This window comes from Cupressus sempervirens, chromosome 7 (genome assembly GCF_028749045.1).
Source record: "Cupressus sempervirens isolate cs-2001-9-10 chromosome 7, ASM2874904v1, whole genome shotgun sequence".
Taxonomy (NCBI): domain Eukaryota; kingdom Viridiplantae; phylum Streptophyta; class Pinopsida; order Cupressales; family Cupressaceae; genus Cupressus; species Cupressus sempervirens.
In genome coordinates this window covers 130,858,766-130,880,761 of record NC_143124.1, presented here as the reverse complement: position 1 = coordinate 130,880,761, position 21,996 = coordinate 130,858,766, and the positions used below count along the sequence as shown (strand labels likewise).

General features: G+C 31.0%; 1 pseudogene; it reads right to left on the bottom strand.

The window, feature by feature from the left end:
• Window positions 1-17,567: 17,567 nt before the first annotated feature.
• On the bottom strand, window positions 17,568-20,858 carry LOC149545855 (disease resistance protein Roq1-like; annotated as a pseudogene).
• Window positions 20,859-21,996: the final 1,138 nt, after the last annotated feature.

Sequence of the window (21,996 nt, the reverse complement as noted above, 5' to 3'; positions counted from 1 at the left end):
AATAGAGATTATTTAAAAAGTAAATTAGAGTTATAAGCTTGCATGAGAATTAACATGTGTCATCAACACGGGGGTTAGTGCATCAATTAAGCACAAGTTTTCTACAATTCTATGACTCATCAAAAAGAATTGGAAAAGATCCATGTTTAGTTGGTGACACCTTTCAGCGGTTTCAAGAAGTATTCCAAAAGTTTCTTGAGAGCTCTTCATATTCAGATATTCATAGAAGCTTAGCTATAGCGTGGAGAGCAATTGGGGAATGAAAGCTACAAGCTACAAGCTTAAAATGGAAGCTTCAAAGCTTACATGCGAGGGAGGAGATTCATATGCTCATATATTTTCTACTTGCTTCTATGCTCCTTCTAACACTTCTAATCACTTGGAGGATTCGATCAGCTGGGATTCTTGAAAGAATTGCGAATGATGGAGAAGAAAGGATTTTCTATGTACTTTTGATGCATGGAAAATTAGCATCAGTATCTAGGTGCACTCGTGATATTCTCATATTCCCTTTGCACTCTTTCTCTTCCTGTCTTCATCATATCTATTTTATGTATCTGAATACTCTCCATATTTGAAATTGGAATCTAGATATTTTATTTGGATGAGAAGGAAAATAATAGAAAAACCCTAGTTCCAAATGAGAAAGAAATTAGATTTTAATCGAGTTTGGATTCGAATTTATATTAAATGAAAAAGACAAGATTTGGAATTAAAATAGAAATTTTATGATTCGAATGATTAGATGTAATATTTCTATCAATTATATTTTTAGATGCATATGAACAAACCCTTTTATGGTTAAATTTAGAGAATAATTATTTTAAGAGAAAATTCTTAATTCATCAGAATTTGTCATGTCGTTGCCCCTTTGATAGACCCGAATTCAGTCATTCATAACTTTTTATCGTGATCAAATTTATTTGATCGCTCTAGTAAGAATTGGCGCAACTTGGCCCTCTCTACCATATTTAAATTTCAGCCCGATCCAATGGTTCATTAGGGAGACATGGCTGTTATACTGAGACTATTTTATTCAAAGACAGATATTTTTTTATTTTCCATAACCAAGAGTTCTTTATGCTTAAACTTCACAAAAATAATGTATCAAAGCATGGAATGAATTAAGATATTATTGCAATCTTCCCTTATTAGAATCTTATTACAATGGATGATTGAGCTAAACTAAAATATAATTACAAAAGGACACTTGTATATTGTTTAGGAACATTGGATGTATCATTGTTATTTCATAAGGATGTGATGTTAGATGAATAGTTAATTTAGATGTGATTCAACGTTAAGAGATCTTTAAAGAATGTAACTTGTTATGTATGTTATGTTTATTTTTATTCGAATTGTTTTTATTACTTCCGCAAATGTTATGAATGATTTACTTTCATGTTTTAAAAAAAAAATTGTTTGGCAAATTTAGTGAAATTTTTTTGAATCCCTTGACGGGGCATTACATTTGGTATCAGAGATGAGTTTCAACATTGGGAGCTCTGGATATATTTGAATGCCACTAGTTGTTAACTAGTTGAACAAAACAAAAACTTTGAACTATCATGTGTATCTCTTTCAAAATGAAAACTTGAAACTAGGTGAACTGAAACAGAATTTAAAACTGTTACTTGCATATTTTCCATACTTCAACACTTAGCTTTCAAAACTAAAAATTTTACTTAAACTTAAACATGGGCAAAACTGAAAATTGGGACTCATTCTAGTTACAAAACATGTATCTTTTATCTATGTAATAAAGTAATATGCCCTAGATTATCTTTGCAAGCATTAAGTTGATCTTGTTTAGAATGTAATAAAGAATTTATTTTAGTAGTTGTTAAAAGAGTGAATGTTGGATCGATATGATTTTTGGTTTACCATTAAACTAGAATCATATTGTTCTAAGGTTGTTGTAATACCTTCAGTAGAATCATGTTTTCCTACAGAGGGAAAGGGTTCAATGGGACCCGCATAGTGAGTATCTGAGTTTCTCATTCTTGTAGGCTTCCAGGAGTAAGCCTAATTCCAAGGAGGGTGGATGTAGTGCTTGCCCCTAGGTTGTAATTTTGTTGTCATTGTCGAGCTCTTTAGGGCTAGTTTTATGATGATGGTTAGCAGCATTGTTATGAGATTATCGGATATTGTGCTATAGATTTAGTTTATTATGTGATGAGATTACTTAGACTCTACATTTCATGTATGTATGATTATTTTTAGTTTTCGCAATTATTGATGATGATTATTACATTGCTTTCAGTTATTAATGATGATTAGTAAGATGATTTACCATATGTGTTTTCTTATGGATACTTACCCCATAGTTGCATGTGTATGGTGTGCGTGTTTGCTTTTGTATGGTGCGTCTGATGTGGTTAAGAAAAGGAGTCGTAGTCACTTGCTAGTCGAGATCTACACGATGCACCACTTCCTGCCATTGCCTGCTTAGTTTAGTATATATATTGTGTTTGTACATACATGATTTTTATGTAGGTTGTAGGTATCGGGTATCGACTTTCCTGAATTGGCAGGATGAGCGTACCCTATCATATCATCTCAATGATAAGAGAGGGGAGATAAATTTTCAAGTCCAAATCCCAACCCTTTAAGCCATTTGTTCTCATTGGAAAATTAGGACAAGTATCCAAGTTGATTACCTTTCGAATGCATCAGATGACGTAATTCGTGATTTAAACCCTTGATTTGATTTTGTATGTATTTTGGCTATGATGGGTTTTCATATTTTTACCCTGTGAGTCTTTGATGTATTTTCTATTAATTAAACCCAATTAAAAGATTTAATTAATGGTTTAATTTAATATAAAATTAATATGGTATTTTAATATTTATTTTATTTTATTGAGAAAATTAATTAAATAAAATAATTAAATTTGAAAATAAAAGTTTAAAGTTTAAATTTGGAATGTGAAAATATTTATTTTAATAATAATATATATTGGAGTTCATTTTTAAATAAATGACTAAATATTATTATTATTAAAGCTAATAAATATTTTAGCAATTAAGTTTTGAAAAATAAAATTTAAAAGTAGAAAATATATTTAAAATTATTAAAAGATTCTAAATTTCATGTGATTAAAATATAAATATATTAAGATTGAAAAGTGGAATTATTAAAGTTAGTGCATGAGATTTAATAAATAAATAAATTAAATTGAAAAGAGTCAAAGTAAATATTAAATTAATTAATGTGCATTATTTTAATATTTTCTCTTATAGGAGTTGACAAATTCTCGCAAGTTGTCATGTAGACAACATAGGAGTTTGCACTCTAAGAATGCACAAGTTGTCTACACTTAGGAGTTAGCATTTTATTTGAGCACATGGTGTCTACAACCTTAAGACTCATCTAGAAGGTTGGAGAAGATCCATGCTTGGTTTTCATGCTTATCTTCTAGTTGTTTCTAGAGACACTCTAGATGCATCTTAGAGGCCTTTAAATAGAGGCTCTTCTAGTGTATTTGGACAAGTTTAATGGAAGCTACAAGTTACAAGCTTCAAGCTAAAAATGGAAGCTTCAAGCTGACATGCTCATATTCTTCTTCATGCTTATATGTTTCTACATGCTAATATATTTTTACATGCTCATATGCTTCTTTATGCTTCCATGCTTCTTCTAGCAATTCTAGTCTCTTGGAGGATTCAGTTGGCTTAGATCTTGGAGGAATTGCGAATGATGGAAAAAAAAAAGATTTTCTATGGATTTTTGAGGCATGGTGGATTAGCATCAGTGTCCAGGTGCACTCGTGATATTCACATATTCTCTTTGCACTATTTCTCTTCCTGTCTTCATCGTGTCTGTTATATGTGTCTGAATACTCTCTATGATTGAATCTAGATATGCTATTTTGTTGAAAAGAAAATAATAGAAAAATCCTAGATCCAATTAAGGAGAAATAATTAGATATGAATCAAGTTTAGGTTCGAATTTATATTAAATTAGAAAGACAAGATTTGGAATTAAAATAAAAATTTTATGGTGAAAATTTGAATGATTAGATGTAATCTTTCTATCAATTATATTTTTAGAGGCATATGAACGAACCCTTTTATAGTTAAATTTAGAGGACAATTATTTTAAGAGAAAATTCTTAATTCATCACAAATTGTCCTTTTGTTACCCTTGGTTAGACCCAAACTCAGTCATTCATTACTTTTTATTGTGATCGAATTTATTCGATCACTCTGGTCAGAAGTGGCGCAACTTGGCAACATATTTCAGTTTCAGCCTGATCCAACGATTCATTAGGGAGATATGGCTGTCATACTGAGACTATTTTATTCAAGGATAGATATTTTTCCATTTCCCATAACCAAGATTTCTTTATGCTTAAACTTCACAAAAATAATATATCAAAGCATGGAATAAATTAAAGATATTATTGCAATCTTCCCTTAGTAGAATCTTATTTTTATGCATTAGTTTTATATGATTTATTAACTAATCTAATTTAATTAAGATTAGTTAATAGTAGAAGAAGTATAATTAATCTATTTATCAACCGACATAGGAGGTATTTAGTTGAGATATTAATAATGGAGATTTTTAATGGAAACGATAGAATTGATAAAAGGGGATATTGAATTCATTTAATTTGAATATTAAGAAATTAGAAAATGGTTGTCTTTCAGTATTTATTTAATGTATATTAAATACTATTTAATATATATTAAATAATTTAGAGTTGTTTAATGAAGGTGATTTTAAATTAAAGAGATTTTAATAATATTGAATTAAGATTTAATTAAGTATTAATAAATAGACAAGAAGTCATTGTTACATTATAACATTTAACATTGCTACGATTTGAATAGTTATGTTATTGTTAAATAAATTATTGATATACTTTAATGGTGTTAAGAGTTAGTTAACTAATGAAGTTTATAGAGGGATTCTCTAGATCGATTATTTATAGTTTTGATAAGTCTATTATTTATTAATGTTTGTTGGGTCTAAAAAACTATTAATAAATAATGGTTTAAATAGTTATCAATAAATTTGATTAGAGTTAATCTAGTGGAGTTTATTTAATGATAGATGTTTTGGATTTGGAGTATAATTAATGTTTAATGGATATTCATTGAGTTGATGATATAACTATGTTATTAATAATGAAGTTGTTCGATATAGTCTTAATTGAAATGATTATCATTAATACGGGTTTGTTAAAAAAGATTAGTATTCATAAAAAGAATGAAGAAGGTAGTCATTATAAATTTGTTAATAAGACTCCCAATATAGCTTGTTATTAAATATTAATAAGTTATTTTTATTGAACTATTAGTATGAATATTTATGTATTGGATCATGGTTGACCTTTAACTTACACATTATGGCTAGTTATTCATTAGGTCATTGATATGGTTATGTAATTATTAATCAAATCAATTAATTTGAGTTAATTAGATTTAATTAATTAAGTTATATAATAAAGTTTTTAATTGATATGATTCTTTTAGCAAAGTTGCAAAGTAATTAGATCGAAGTTGATAAGTCTTATTCTAATGACTTGAATAATGACTTAGATATTTTAACAGTTATTAGTGACGATTTAATTATTATAAAGATTAAGAGGCTTAAGTGTTGGAGATACTTAATTAAGTTTTAACCATTTAAATGTTAATGGATCATGGATTGTGTTTCTATGTTAATTGGTCACTTTAATAAAGTTATATTCTTCTTATTCGAAGATTGATAATTGGTTCTTTTATAATTTAACAAATAATGATTCTTGATTTATGTTGGAAGTTGAAGTAACATTAAAGAAGAGTTGATTAGAATATGGATCTTGGTCAAATAAAGTGAACAATGTAATTAAAATTCAATGATGATCAGTTTAGTGAACATATATCTTTGAGCTATTCTTAGAATGTAATACTTAATAATAGAGGGATAATGCTATCGGAGAACAAATGAGTTGACTTGTAGGTCAAATGATGAAACTTAAGACACTTGAAAGTATACTTGCAAACAGAAAATTAGAAACCCCTACACGTTATTCAAGTATGTGAGCTTAGTAAATTAAAACATGTGTTTGCATCGTATATTCTATATGCTTCTTGTTTTGGGGTTTGGGTTGACTAGTGTTGACCAGTCCTAGGTTGTTTCCAGAGGCTCGGGGGTTATGAGATGTGATGGCATGTTGATCTTATTTAGTCTCGATCTTTATAAGCCCAACCGTGGTTATGTGATCATATGCTCTATGAAATGTTTGTATTTGGTCATTAGTCTTCATGTGTGAAGCTGAGATGTATGTGTATGAGACACTTGAGCTAATAATTTTTGAGTCATCAATCAATTATCCTTGGATTATTTTCTAGTCACCATGATGGGATTGAAATGTGAATTTATTTTTTGATGATGTCATGTTGTGACATGTTTGACTCAACCATTTTGGAGTCTTTGATCAGTATGATTTTGAGATATTCTTGTTGCTTGTTGAAAACCAATGGATATTGTGATTTATCTTGAGATATATTTTGGTTATTGAGAACCAATTGATACTTATGATTATCAGTGATGCCTTCAGTTGCCAATAGAGAACTATTATGGTCATGATTTTATATGGATGCTTTTTCAGATGCTCATGGAGATTTGATGATTCTTATTATGGATATTTGAAGATTCTTATTGTGGATATTTGATGCTTTTATCATGGATATTTGATGATTCTTTTTATGGATTATCTTTTGGATTTTCTTTATAGTCACTTGTATAGGACTGTGGTGATTTATGATTCCATGAGCTTAGGGTAGGTAATCTACTTGTAGTTTCGGAAAGTGGCTTGCAATAGGGGTCGGGGCCCTAAGTGGCTGCTAGGGTAACTCATTGTAAGTTTGGTTAATAAGTGATAACATTTACACACTAAATGGTGATTAAATGAAACTAAAAAGATAATTGTTTTGGTTCTCACCCATGCCTTGAGTGCTTGTACAGGCTAGGATGGGAGTAGTGAGAACGCATGGTTGCGACCATGCATTGCGTAGTATGCCTCGTCAGTATGAGAGGATACTAGTGGCCGCATGAGATCAGTATGGACCCATGGAATTTAGCTAAATCCTAGGGTAACTTGTACGTGATAAATGCAATGACAATTTTTTGCTTGCAAAGTAGATTTCCTACATGTCATTGTTGTGCCTCTGGAAATTAGATGTCAATTTTGTGTGATGGAACCTTTGAGTTAGTATACTTTTAGGATTCTTAAATTTATAGAGATTTATGCTTTGTGGTTTTGATAGCCTGTTTGGGACTTGAGATTATCTCCTCAGCATGGTGGGAGTGGACCACTTAGGATCCACATGGTCGGGTGGTAGTGTTTTTCCACTCTTATCATTTGAGACTCGTCCGAGACACCGTGGCTGGAGTATTCTTTGTTGGTATTTATCTTCATTCTGTTCTTGGATCATTATGATAGATGATATCCCTTGTGATGGATGTATTTGCTAATAAGTTCCTTACATTGATGATTTTCATATGTTAGTTGATGATATGTTATGCTTTACTTTTCATGTTAGTAGAATGTTTTAGGAGTGACATTCCTACTATGATAATACTGATGATCTCTTCAGTGCTTTGGAATGTAATGCACGGAGGGATGGCTAGGATCCACGATGGTCTAATGATGCTATTTATGGTTGGGAGGAACCGTGCACTTAGTTATTGATGTTTGTGATATATGGTTATCTTATATGATGGATGTTTATATCTTTTGTGATGTTGTATCATGTATGATATGTGGTTTCATTTACTTTTATTACATCATGGATTAATATTGGATGTTGATGTACCTCATTTACAGTGGATGATTGAGCTAAACTAAAATATAATTACAAAAGGACACTTGTATATTGTTTAGGAACATTGGATGTATCATTGTTATTTCATAAGGATGTGATGTTAGATGAATAGTTAATTTAGATGTGATTCAACGTTAAGGGATATTTAAAAAATGTAACTTGCTATGTATGTTATGTTTTCTTTTATTCGAATTGTTTTTATTGGTTCCACAAATGTTATGAATGGTTTACTTTCATGTTTAAAAAAAGAATTTTTTTGGAAAACTTAGTGAAAATTCTTTGGATCCCTTGACGGGGCATTGCAATGTTAGATGTGCAAGTATGTGTACCCTTTTTGCAAGACCATTAATCTTAATTTTTAATTGGGTTGTTTTGGCCAAGATGAAAAAAGCATGCTTATGTGGCATCATAATTGATGATGTGGACTTGAAACCTTTATATTATAAGAATATAATTCACCAAGTAAGATGTTGTAAAAAGTTGGGAGTGATATGAAATTTCCAAGATTTTGATAAGTTCAAAGTTAGGGTGCTCGAGTATCTGGGTTTTTCCACTATCAAACTCAAATTTAAGTATGGATGGAGTGTATAAAAAATATTAAAATTGCAAAATGTTTAATTCAATTTGCAATTGGATGGCGAGCAGGTGCTAAAATAAATAGAAATGCTAGAAAATTCACTTCAAGTTTAGATTAAATTAAAAATTATCCTAATTGAAGCCCACCAAACTAAAATAACTAATGGACAATAAATACTCACAACAAATTCAATACATTTTCCAAAGGTGCAAGTACAAAGACACTTTCATAATCACATATCATATTTTATATTAAAGGTCATTGGCAAACCTTGTGCTCATTCAAGCAACAACATGAGACTTACAAGATTATTCAAGATCCTTATGAGAAACCACACCAAAATAACAGTTGGAAGACCAAGAGTCACTACTTAGAATTTCACAAAGGTGCTTGTCTTGGAATTTGAACCAAGATTTCCACAATGGGAACTCATTGCTTCAACCAGCTAAGATGAACCCCTTGGAAAACATATAACATATTTTTAAAACATTATGGGCTTAGTATAACCTACATATTATATAGTCATATTAAAAGCTGATCTTTTTTTGCTTAAGCTTGGTTATGTTGCCCTGTATTTAAATTGATTCATTTCACTATTACAATGTATGATCATCATAAACGAGAGGAAGGAAAAATGAAAAGGCCTGCATCAATATATGTGTCCTACTCAATGTTATTAGGAAAAAATGACAGCGCAAGGATAGTTCATAATTTTTTCATGGGTACTTACCGATCGTCCTATTAAATCCAAACTTTGATTAAAGAGACAACATATATTGGCATGTCAAGATTTTCATTTGCATGAAGATAAATAAAAGAAAATACATTTCCTATCACAAAGTTCTAGTTCTTTGTTTCCCTATTTTTGATACTCGAGGGTGGCTAGGGATCATTTCTTGGTTGTACTCGATCATATATATTTTTAGCACATTGTGCTTGGCATAAGAAATAATCAAGGATATTTTGAACAACATCCCTAAAGTTTACAACACTTTTATAAACATCTTAGTTATTAACTACAATGCCCATAAACCCAAATAGATCAATCTTATTATTGACTTCATTAATTTGCTCCCCAAAAAATAAGGATACAAACATTGGCTATATATTTATAGATGACATTTTAAATGTTATTTTTGTGTTCATGTTTTATTTTTAATAGATACAAAATTTAGTATTCCATTTTTGTGTATCTATAGACTACTAGAACTATTCTAGATGCTCCATCCTCAGAAAGCATGAGCAATAGAATGATCTCTAAAGATGTCTCTTCAAACTAAAGAATGATCTTTAGAATGAAAAATAGTAAGATGTTCCTTTTCTACTTGTAAGGCCAAGTAATAATGAGTCATAAAATTGAACAAATTTCTAGTATGTTATAGGTTTTGTAGAAACTCAAATTCAAATATTCTAACATCGACATGGTTTCATTGTTTCATCGTCATATTTATGCGAAGGAGTTTTGTCAAAAAAAATTCAAGAGAACTCATGAGCCCTACCTTTAGCAAGGTATGTTGGGTGGAATTAGTTCTCTCTCATAAATGAGAAAAACAAATTAATGGACAGAATGAGTTCAACGATGCTTTATCCTTTGGGAGAAATATAAATTGCTGCTAAAAAAAGTTAGTTTGAGCATCTTAAATATTAAATGCCTTTGCTATAATTAAGTATAGTTATAAATAAATAAATAGATAAATAATTTTAAAAAAAGTCAATGTGTAATTTGAATATATATATATATATATATATATATATATAGGTGTGTGTGTGTGTGTGTGTAGATAGATAGATAGATATTGTGTGTGCGCGTGCGCGTGTGCTAGATAAAAACATGTTAAAGTAGTGTCAATTTCACTATTTCATAATTGAAGTATGATAGAGTAAGTTAGTATTTTTAATTTTATTGGTATTAAAATTATTTATTGTATCTTTTTTTTTTAATGCAAGATTGAGTTATTTGATATAAAAGAAAAGTTAGGAACTTTAAGATTAGAGTAATTTTAAATAGACTCAGTCCTATAAATCATGTTTAGTCATAAAAAAATGTAATCTATGAGCTATGTGGTACCAAATGCTAATACATGTAAATTTTACAACTAATGGTTTGGGCAAGGTGATGTGAATATAAATGTTGTCATACTAAATGTTGTCATGATACTAATAGTACAAAAGTGATTGGAAGATTCTGGATGGTATAGAGAAGGGACTATGTATGGTGGTCAAGTTGGAGAAATTTGTTGGCTTCATAGTTGGCTCCCAAAACATGTTTGGCCAAAATTTTCTGACTTAAACTATTCTAGTAATGGAGTGTCGATGGCAAGGATGTGACAATTTTTAGAGTAACATTCATGAGGTAATAGCCTTATCAACTAGATTAATGATAAATATAATTTAAACTGTAAATATTTATTATTTTTATTACTAAATAATTTTATTCAAAGATTTAATATTTATCTAATAGAGGTTCTCACTATTTACTAAATAATAATATATTAAATGTAATTATAATAAAATAATGTTATATTTTATAAAGATGGTTATTACATGACATTAATTTGATTAATAGTGATTCTATGTTGAGATTATAAAATACTTAATTATAATTAATATTATTTTTATACAGAGATAGATTTGGAATTTTATTTTGAGTGTGTGGAGGTTTTTTTGTCTTCAAGAGTTTATATATAGATTTTGAGTGCAGATTGGGGTAATTTTGAGTTCATTTCTAGTTCAAGATCGATTGAGAGGACATACAAGGAAGTTAACTAATAATGATGTATTGTTAGGACAAAGACTCCATTAATGAGAAATAAAAGTTATACATAGTTAAAGAATATTTTAGTATGATTTAAAATTCATCGACCATTCATTTAGTCATTTGTTTGGATGACTAAATATTAGATACCAATTGTTTATTCATTTATTTTATCATTTATTTAGCCACTTATATTAGTCCATCCTTTTGATTTTAGCCAATGACCAAATTAATCATTTATTTAGTTAATTATAAATTACAAAATATTACTAGAATTTGATCACCTTTAGTCATGTGACTAAACTTTTTAGTCATGTAGTCATTTATTTGCCAAAATTCTACTAGTGAAGGGACTCATGAAGATGTGAAACCACCTATTGATGGTCCTATGCAAAGAAGTGGAACTTAGACTGTAGAACATATCTCTTTGAAGTCATTCAGCAGGATGATATAAGGTTAGAACACAAGTGACTACAAACTCTTGAGAAGCATATTGTTCAAAACCATCACAAGGCTTCTAGAATTATAGATCAGTTTTTGCCATTCAATATATTGACTACATTTGTTGAACTTTGCATACTCTTTTCCAAGGTGTGTTCAGCAATTGTATATATTTAAACATTTTGTGCCTAGCAAGATATGTTCAATACTTGTGTGCATTTTAATATTGATACTATTGAACCCAATTGTTTTCCTTCCTAAGAATATTAGGGTATAGATGATTGCATATCTATATTGGAAATAACCTAATATATGTGAAATTGATATGTGATGCCTATCTTATTAATATAAATTGAATATAAAATATTTTTATTTAACCTCAAATTATCTATAATATTTTATATTGAGACTATCTTAATAAGTTAAATTTAATTAGTTGTTATCAATTTTACTATACTAAATTTGTACAATTTTCAATGGCACAAAATGGAAGTGCAAAATACACAATCAGTACCTCTAAAATAATAACTAGTAATTCTATGATTTATTTAATCAACATCTTGCAAGGAGGTAGAGTGAATGACTACTAATGATAAACTTTATTTTATTAGCAACACTTGCAATGAAAGTGAATACCATTAAATAGTCACAATTTAACTCAGAAGATTGTCTCAAAAAGAATAAACTATCCACCAAAACAATATACAAACTCAAAAACATAAGTGAACTACACCCAATTTTTCAAAATCAACATAACCATTGCACCACTTGGTTCATTTGCTGGCACGAATGGTGAGCATCTGAATAATCAATAAGTTTGGTTAATTTAAAAAGGGTTTTTAGGTTTAAAATTATAGTAATGATCGCTACAAAATTTAATGGATTAATCTGAGATTTTTTAGCACAATGTACACAACCTTATTGATAAAACCCCTCTCATGTGAACATTTTGAAGTTAGTCATTTTTTCTTGACTTTTCCACTCTAGGACAAGAGTACTCTTAGCCACACAAAGATAAGCACCACCTAAGATGAAACTTTCATAATGTTTACTATTAAATAGACCTTTCGGAAGCTCAATCATATAGAGATATTAGTTAAAAAACATATGCGTCAAAAATATAAAATAAGGGGAGGATCCCATGTGGTTGCTAAAATTATTTTGGCTAGAAGCTGCTACTCCATTTTTTTTGCAAAAAATTGTCAAGTTGGTGGTTTCATGTAAGCAAAATTTGTGCTTATTTTTAAGCATCCTCTTTTAAATAAAATTTTTAAATGAATATCTATTTCATATTAGATTTGGAAGAAAAAATTTAGTCAAGAGGAAAAACATTTATGAAGATATCTATGGATTTTCGAATTTAAATAGTTGCACTTTTTTCAAAGATTATTTTGAAATTATTATTGGTTGTTGCTCCACGATAACAAAAAAATTCCAAACTATCCTTTCCTCTCAATTTAAGAATTACATGGGAACATGATGGCTGCTTAAATTTAAATAGAAATTTATCATAATAAGTTGCATGGGAACATGGGATAAACACCAAGCAGAGAAAATGATCTATCGGAGTTAGACCCATGCATTAATTGAGATGCACATGGTGGGGTAGCACACAAATCATTTTCATTGCGCTGATTTAGGTAGATGTTGCTACAATCACTTTTTCATTTCATAAGTTCTAGGAATCTTAGGTCATGATACATGATGATAAATTGATGGGGGCTAACAAAAGTATAACTGTTCACCTTAAATGATATAAAATTGGTATTATTATTTAGAATTTGAAAATAAGGTAAACTAATGAAATGTGTAGAAATTGATCAAGTTTAGCATTATAATTTTTAACAATTATTTCGATTAAGAATTGATATATTTCCATAATTTTTATAGATAATGTTTTAGGTGCTAAAAAATGTTTAAAATTAGGGGTCTAGTTTCCACCACAAAACTATATGGAAATAAATTTATTTCTCTTTGATCTTAGACTATGTTATAGATAGCATATATATCTAGAACATTCAAAAAAAAAAAAAAATTCTTTAGACTTAAATTTTCACTATTATAATCAATCAAAGTTCAACTCACCTAAAATTGATAGTTTTTATCTCCCACCACATTTTTCGAAAAAAATCTATTCTAACCAGAATAAAAATTATACATTCTAGAAGAGGACTCTCTCCTCTAGAATGTCATATGAGTTTTAAATTTTTATGATATGGTTTACTATTTTTTTCTTTCTCAAAATTGACATCTTTTCTAGTGTTAAAATACGTGCTTGAAGAATTTTTTAATTATAACATATGATATCTAATTAAAACACGATGAACTGTATATGAGAACATTCTCGAATTTGGTCTCTATAAAATGGTGTTTATAAGTTATTAAAAATATATCATAAAAAATAGTAAGAGTTATTGAAATGTCAGTTCTCAGAAATAATTATATTTCTTTAGTAATTGGATACAAACTATTATAAAACATGAAGTTAACAAACATTTCCAAATGGAAAAGTGCGATACAATGTATAACTTAGCTAGAATAAATTTCTCTATATCATATCTTTGAAAAAAATTAATTTTTAGATAGAAATACTCAAATTTAGTTGTTCTAATTAGTCAGCCTAAAAGGTGACACAGCTTTGTACTTTTACCCATGGATATGCCACTAACAAATAATATCAAAATTACAATGGGCCAAAGTCGAAAATTATATTCATACATAGCATAGAAAAGTTTCTTCTGCTACTTGGCATGAAAGGAAATGGTGAACTGCAAATGCAAAGTCATGGTAACATCAAGTAGTTAGACCTTCGAAAAATGTAACTTTGGTTCCCTGGAACCACGAAGTGCCTATGAATTCCCCAACATTTTTGTCAAAATATTGGAACAGATATTTGAATAAAGAAAAACTGAAGACAATGGAAAAATAGTGGTAGCCAATCAATTTAAAAACTAAAAATTTCAATTTAATAAAAAAATTTATATTACATGATTCCCAAAGAACAATAAAATGTTGGGAATGCTATGTAACTAATGTCTACCCCTGTCACCTAATGTTGGGATTCACCCCCACTCTCAGTCACCTAGCCTATTCTACATTTCCAATAAGACATAGATATGATTTTTTTTGTTGTTGAGTGTAAGGAAAATTATTTACTTGATCTTCAAAAGAAAAAAAATAAAATTTACGACATAGGCCAACTCCTAGATATATTTATTTCAATTGTAAATTATTTGGTGTAGGAGCACCTAAGTAGAAAGGAATACTAGGAGGTTACAAGAGGATAGAATTTTTATTATGAATTTTATAGTGCTTTCAATGTATTAGGAGTCTATTTGAATCATAAGTAAGGCTATGTGAAGCCATTTGTATGACATTGTTAATATTGTCTTGTTAAGGTCCTAATTTGGTCAAGAAGGTTAGAATATGAAAGAATGACTAATAAATGGTAAAATGGATTTAAAATAGCTTTTAAAATTTATTTTAGGGTAATTGAATGTCCATGCAAATATTTATTAAGTTTGGAGTTAAAATTTCAAATTTGTCACATTGACATAAAAAAATTGTAATGCAAAATTGCACGAAATGCATAAAACATTGTAAAAAGTGCAATTATGTTGTAAAGAGTAGGGTTATTGGTTCAAAGGGTGGTTGGGAAGTTATAAAGACCCCAACTAGTATAAAATCATTGTATGTTTGTTCCAAACAATGAATAGAAAGAGGAAGATCATTTTGAATCAATCAATGTCTTCAAACTGTGTTGTTTTGATTGGTGTTAACTATATTTATGTTGAGTCTAGGTTGTGTATGGACCAGTATAGCCTAGAAATATCATACAAAGTGTTTATTGTTTAAATTAAGATGAATAAGCTTCATTTTAGTTTTTTTCTGGAATGATTGTGTGGACAAATGAATAAGTTATGAGTATTTTGGTGAAAGTGGTTGTTTGTAGATTTGAGAATCCCATCATATTGAAGGGTTTGGTATGGAATCCCTTTTGGTTTGAGTCAATTGTATGCAGATTTCTGAAAGCTATGGATGTTTTAGCAAAAAAAAGTTTTTGTATACCTCCAATGGAGTTGCAGACAATGATTTGTTCTCTCATAATGATTTATACGTTTAAATAATTAATGGATTAGATATTATGAAACTATATTCGTATATGGTTACAACTTGATAAATTCATTTTGTGTAATTTGAAATTGTCTTGGGAAAGATATTGGATGCCCTAGGCAATGTTACAAGTTTTGTTTCTCATTTATGATAGTAAAACTGGGCCTTGGTGCAGAGACTATAACTTGAAAATGATTTATTCAAATTAGGATCAATTGAATGGTTATGATTTAGATTTATTCTTAATTTCAATCAATATTAACTAATTTTAATTGACCTTGTGTAGACTACAATGGAAACATAATATGACGAAACAAGATCTCTTATTTTGGATACACAATACCAAGTAGTGTGGAGGTTTACTATTCATATTCCATTTCTAGATAATTGCATCACTAGTTGTCCATTGTGAAGTATTTCCTATTTATCACAAGTTATGGTTTTGTACAATTAATTCTATGTAAATTGTCTTCTCACAAAGATAAGCCATTATAATAGAAAGTTGTATGACTCCCATCTCATAAAGGGTCCATAAAATTTGTCGAAAAGCCTAAGGTAGTTGAGGATTGAATTGAAAATCTAAGTTAACCACTCAACTAGTGGCCTCTTACATATTCTTTTTTTCTTAGACGAAGGACCAACGTTCCAAAATTTATTTAGGACTTTGTACCCAATGCTATTTATACCTAGACAAGATCTTACTAATAAAAATCCTTCCATACTTTCACAAAGCTATAGTTGGATTTTTGTCTCACTTCATTTCTTGGGATATATATTTTCCCTGCTATTGACCTGCTCTATATTCTCCATCTCAAGCCCTATATTTTCCTTGCTATTGGTCTACTCTATTTTCTCAAACTCAAGACCTATTATACTTGGTTACGATATATCTCTACTTTTCTTCATCTAACTTTAGGCAAGAACTTCAGCACATTGTATCTCTTGTGAAGAAAATCTACTAGAAAAATAGATAAGAAAAATAAAATCAGAAAAAAAAGTCTACAATCAAAATCATGAAAGTATCATATAAGTTAATAAAGTAATTCAATTTTTAATAAAGTAAATAATTGTGTGCTTAATAAAGCATTAAAAACATCCATCTCTCACTATAAAATGTTATATATATATATATATATATATATATATATATATATATATATATATATATAGTTCAATCTATCACAAAATTATTTTAAAAGAAACTCAAATTAATCTAACCTAACTACCCTTCTCACTAATTCCAATTGAGGCTTACCCTATACATTATTAGCCTGAAGCAAGATCGATCAGCACATTAGACAGAGTAAACTATTCCAGAAGTGCTAATAATTTCTTAAAAGCCTCCACGACTCTTTTTCTCCTTCCCTCAACTAGCACCTCCTTCTCTATCCTGATTCCTTCGGGTGTGACGACCACTATATCTCCAACATTTTTGAGGTGCAAGTATATTTGTACCACTTTCCTCTCCTCCCCGTTCAGCTCCTTTCCCTTCCTAAAGCAGAAATAATTAGTCTCACGTACATAGCCCAGCGGCCTGGCCTTCTTGACCATAAGATCAGGAAACTCCGAAGAGTTCAAAATGGGCTCCACGACACAGCTAACACTACCTTGTATAAATATTTCTCCCGGCCTTCCCTGCAAATAGTAAGTTTTGCAAGTAATTAACACGAACATTTATATAAATTCAGAAAACTCTAAATTTGTGAAAGTTTTCATTACCTTGATATTTATAGATTGAATACAAGACTTGAGAGCTGATATGGTGTCACATACGAACTCCACTGCTTCCAATCCTTCCACTTTCTCCAAACTTTGTATAACGGATTCCTTCCAGTGGGTCTATCGAAGACATCTGGATAATCACAGATGTTTCATCTTTATCAGCTGCTGGAAAGAATCTGGCAAAATGCTTAACTGTGGGCAAGACAGCATTAAATACTTCAAATCTTTTAAATTGCCAAAACCAGCTGGCAGTGAAGATAACTTTGGATAGTATAAATATAAATACTTCAGCGAATGCAGGCCACAGAACTCTTCTGGCAAACTGCTACCACTAAAACAAAGGGAAAGCATTTTAAGATTTTGAAGACGTCTTATTGAGGTTGGAAGCCATTGCAATTTGAAAGAGAAACGTACGATAAGTTTTCTCAATTGCAGAGGAGGCTGCACGCAAACATCATTATACTCAATTCAGTTCATTATTCTACTGAATTCAATTGAGAAAAATATAAACTATCAAAAAGTTGTTACACAAAAACCACGGATTCAAACAACTTACATCCACATTGACCTGCCACAACTCCTCCAAGTCATTAGCATAATCAAGCTCTAAAACACTTAAATGTCTTAATGGAAGCCAAGATGGAAGATTTCTTAATGAACGGGTATGTCAGCGAAGCCAAACAAGATGCTCTGATAAATATGCAAACTCTTCCGTGAACTTATTGCTTTGCACATGAAGTATATTTAGTTTTCTTGAGGTTCACATTAGCTGATGAGCGTACTCTTTGAAGGCCACAAAAGTAGCTGGAGGTTGTATCCCTCTAATTTGTATTTCTTTCTGAATGAAAAATACCAGAATACAAGCTATTTCAGTCAACTCTGCCGCAAGCAAAGGCAGACAAAACAACAAACTATTATTTTTATGATTTCACTAAGAAATAATTAAAGGGGAGCCACTAATACATTTACCTGGAAATGCAGTATATTATCAATCTGCTCTGGACGTCAAAGCCGATATGATGAGTGCTCACTTGCCATCTCTCTTCCCATGTCCCTCAGATGATCGTGCATCCGTATCTTCTTCTCATTGAAGGTGTTATGTTTCTCGGAAAGCGGCTCCACAAGACACTTATTTACAAGTGTTTGTAAACCGTGTAGGCCACTCCAACCCGATCCATCCCACAGTGCTATAGCTGTGCTTTTGCACTCTCCGATGAGAAAACAAGCCACATCCAAGAACATCTCTCTATCTTCTTTATCCAGAGCATCATAGCTAACCTGTAGCCTTTTTGTGATGTCGCTAGGCAATATTCTTGAGATTTTATCTAATTGGGATTCCAGTAAGCAATGGAATCCTCACCATGTAGCTGTCCCCCTAATACCTTCAGAGATAAAGGCAGACCATCGCAAACCTTGACGAATTTGTCAACCAGAGTGTCAAATCTGGTGGGTGGAGAAGACTTCTGGAAAGCATGCCTGCAGAATAAATTCTTCGCTACTGAGCTCTCAAGTCTTGGCACTTCGTAAATGTTTGAGATACCCATCGATTTAAGAACATCCCTTTTCTGGGACGTCACAATTACCATACTTTAGGATCCGAGGTTGTGTTTAGTTGGCAAAAGAGCATACAACTGATCGATGTGATCCACGTCATCCAAAACAATGAGGGCCCGAACAGAGCTCAAACGATTTGTGAGTACAACTTTGCCTTCGTCGACACCGTCTAAAGACAAATTTTCAATGCCAAGGTCTGTAAGAAGCTTTTTCTGCTTCTCAGGCAGAGCATTTCTGGATGTCGCATCCCGCACGTCGGGAACTAAACCGCATTTCTGAAATGAGCGAAAGTTTCTGTTGAAGAGCTCTTTGGCCAAAGTGGATTTCCCAATACCACCCATGCCCACGATCCCCGTGAGTTTTTCACTGTCTTCTTCACTTGTGACTGATTCGACGAAGCCTTGTACTAGTTCATCCAAACCAAGTGGATATTCGGCTACATGTATGGGATCTATTTTCATTAATCCCAATGCTCGATTCACAATGTTCTTCAAAACTTCAGCCTCGTCTCTAAACATTATGGGCGAAAAATAAAAGTCAAAACAAAATACACAACACAAATTAAGTAGAACCTATATATTGTAGAATCTGAAAACAGGTAAAGAATAGAGAGTATAATACAGGGCACTAAAAAACAATTATTTCCACGCACTAATTAAAATTACATTACAATCATTTAAAACGAATATATTGCGTGTTCTCCAACGCTACAAACTCCTTCTACGCAGATATTCACTCTATCATAAACAATGCAAACTGATACAATTTTTTCAGTTCCTCTTGCATGAGCAGCTAAATATTAAAGAATATATAGAATACAAAAAATTATCAGTTCCTCATGCATCACTTTTCTCAACATATATGGAATACAGAACTTGACTATCGAGGAGAAAGAGAAACAATACATAATTTTTATTGTTAACCTGTAAGCCGGAAAGGGATGAAATTTTGTGTACTGCCGCTTTCCACTGATCGAGCCTTTCCTTGGTGTATCTAACTTCCTTTGCATGTTGTGAGATCGCATCGGCATATATTCCTTTTCCTTGATCAATATATCTGAGATCAGAGGGATCAACATGATAGAAAATGGGAATGATTGTAGCAGGGGCTCTGATTTTGAGCATGTAAGCAAGCTCATCCAGACACCATGAGGATTGGGCATAGTTGGGAGAGAAAATGGCAATGTGAAGAGAGGCACTGTTCATTGCTGCTTGTATTTCTCTCTGTATAACATCGCCGGGCCAAATTGTACCTACATCGAGGAAAGCGCGGAATCCCTTGCTATCAAGGGTTTCCTCAATTTTTTTGGCGAATGTGTATTTCGTATCGCTTCCGTGATGGTTAATGAAAATCTGCCAGAGCTCCATGGACGCAGACTCGAAGAATGTTGGGAACTGGTCAAATATGTTTTGGCGATCAACCTCATGTAGCGTTTGTCGGCTGAGTTCAATAGCTCGTATAAACTTGCGGAATGGAATGAGGCAGATCTGTACCAAGATGTTTAGATTGGACAGACACCATTCCTGCAACAATTTAGGGATCTCCATTAAAAAGTTCCCATTTTGCCTGGGCCTTGAAGAAGGTTCAGGCTGCTCAAAAGCGTCTTCCTGTTCAGGCTGCTCAATACTGTCTTCGAGCTCAGGCTGCTCAGAATTGGAAGCCATTTCAAAGGATCCAAATTATCCTTAATACAGAGAAGAGACAGAACCACGGTCGCAAATAGAGGGAAAGAACGCTATGCGAGAAGAAAATAAAGATTTGGAGAAGAAGAAGAGCGAAAACATAGAAAACGGCCTGTCCAAAACCGCCTGAGTTCGTACAACATTTTACAAAGAAGCGTCTCCGTTGAAGACGGCTACCTACAGATGCGGCCATGTTTGTGTAGATTGCACCATACATAAAATAGCATAACTATAATTGCAACAAACGTACGTATATAAATAGTCTAAATTAATAGATGGTAACATGGATGACAATGGATGATCATGCAAGCGCTCTGGGGCACCGGCTATCTAATTGATTATTTTTAATGTATCATGCACATTTTAGGGGTCATGGCATACGTAGGCATTATGGCTGTAACAAGTGATGGAAGTCGAAGTAAAACATCTATGAGAACCATGCACTATCCTATCTTGCAACTATGAGGCAGCTTAGGGAAAAATACTTGATTTAGAGGAAACAGTTTCCCATACCATATAGATCAAAATACTTCATATAGGGAAATATTTAATATTCACCCCCAAAATCAATCAAAAGGATTTAAATATAAATTGATATAACATATATTCAGTAATCTTGAACTTTCAGTGTTCATCATGGAATTTTTTTATTTTTATTTTTTAAATTTGTAAGTCAAAAATCATACTCATAATCTTCTAAATAAAGCATAACCAAATCTTAGAAATATTATTAGTCTAAGAGTCTTGCAGAATTACTATTGTAATTGCTTGATACTTGGACAACATGACATGTTGGATGTAATCTTATGATTCTATTATGAGAAATTGGTGTTTTGTGGATCTGAATATCTATGTTATTGTTATATTATGATATTTGGTTAATTGTTGATGGCTAGGATTTGGGGATTCTCCTACCTTTTACAGCATCAGTTTTACTTCTAAATGTTATTTAAAATTTAAAATGTTGTAAAGATAGACAAAGTTTAAGAGAGATTTAAAACATAAAATATAATAGTAATTTAATAACTATATTTAAATATCAACGCATTTAAGAAAGATAGATCTAAAATTTATATATAATACATCTTCACCAATCCATAAAATAACAAATATAAAATTAATTTAAAAATAATATTATTTATTTTGAATTTTTCTAAACTAATATACAAATTTTCTTTATGTTATAATTACTTATTGCAATTGCTCTCATATATTTCTATTTTATCTTTTCAATGAATTAAAAGTATATCAAATATGATTTAAAACATCAATTGTTGATTGCTAATAAGTAAGCCAAAATACATAATAATAAACAAGCATTCACTTTATTG